The following is a 1272-nucleotide window of genomic DNA, read 5'->3' as shown; positions in this document are numbered from 1 at the left end:
TGCCTTTGAAATAAATTCTGAAATTCTGAAATGAGGCAATAATATAAATATATGTAAATATAAATATATAAATTATGCAATATAGTTTAAAACATAAATAAATGAGTTTTACTTTTATTTATTTCATGGGACTTTTGTTTCATAATAATGTATTAATTTGCCTCTTGTTATATTCAGATGAAGGGGCTTAGATTTTTCTTTATATATATATTATATATATATATATATATATATTATATATATATTCTTTTGTAGGATATCTTAATTGAGGGGATGCACTGCTTATCTCTTTTGCAGCTACACTTAATGATTTAGGCTGCACCATTCAGAGTATCATGACTAGCTGCATCACCATCTGTTATGGCAGTTGCACCGACCTCAACCATCAACCATACAGAGGGGGGTATAAACTGCTCAGCACATCACCAAGATGGGTCTGCCATCCAAGGAAAACTACTACACCCAGCGGTGCAGGAAGAAGGCCATCAGGATTAGCAGGGAGCCCAATCACCTCAGCTACAAACTGTTTTGCCTGCCGCCTGCCGGGAGACTGTACCGCATCCGGTCCCACACCCATCCCATACCTTTGTACATACCTTTGTATTGTCACCTTACCTTTATTTACTTTTACTTAATATTTAAGAAACTGTGTGCGTACACTGAAGGTGTGTCCAAACATTTGGCCTGTACTATGTGTATATGTATATATATATATGTGTGTGTATATATATATATGTGTGTATGTACAGTATATTTATTTATTACTTCTCTCAGCAAATACATTTACTCCGTTCCTGTTTACATTCAGTTGATTCATTCAGATCAGTTTTTTTATGTTATTTTATTTTATTCCTATACTTTGACTTGCAGTATTTTCAGTATTTCTTAAGCCGCATTTCTATTTCCCCCTTGTCCTAAAATGCTCAAAAATTGATGAGAGTACTTCCTTGTTTTATGAATAAGGCGGTTAGTATTACCCTCTGATCAGAGTCTTTTTGGGGGATTACAAAAGGCCCCGGAAAATGTCCCCAGAACTTAATTTAGATTCTGGTGTCTGCAGTCAGTCAGTTCCTCAGAAGGTTGGTAGTTCCAGAGAAAAGTTCCTTTGGTTGAAACGCGGCTTTTGATTCTCTTCTTTTTTTTCATTAGCTGTGTTTTTCTTCTTACATATTCAATTAGCATTGTTGAAGGGAGCCTGAGATCTAAGATTTTCATTACCAACAACTACTTCTTTGTAATAGTTAATGTGCACATGGCAAAAAACTTATATAT

The 1272-nt window shown here is 34.7% G+C and overlaps 1 protein-coding gene across 1 annotated transcript in view; it reads right to left on the bottom strand.

The window, feature by feature from the left end:
* LOC116693535 (hydrocephalus-inducing protein) overlaps positions 1-1272 on the bottom strand; it is a 109106-nt gene that overhangs the window by 96764 nt on the left and 11070 nt on the right. The gene's annotated exons all lie outside the window — the stretch shown is intronic.

Source organism: Etheostoma spectabile, chromosome 8 (genome assembly GCF_008692095.1).
Source record: "Etheostoma spectabile isolate EspeVRDwgs_2016 chromosome 8, UIUC_Espe_1.0, whole genome shotgun sequence".
NCBI classification, from domain to species: Eukaryota; Metazoa; Chordata; class Actinopteri; order Perciformes; family Percidae; genus Etheostoma; species Etheostoma spectabile.
This window is presented reverse-complemented; position numbering and strand designations above follow the sequence as displayed.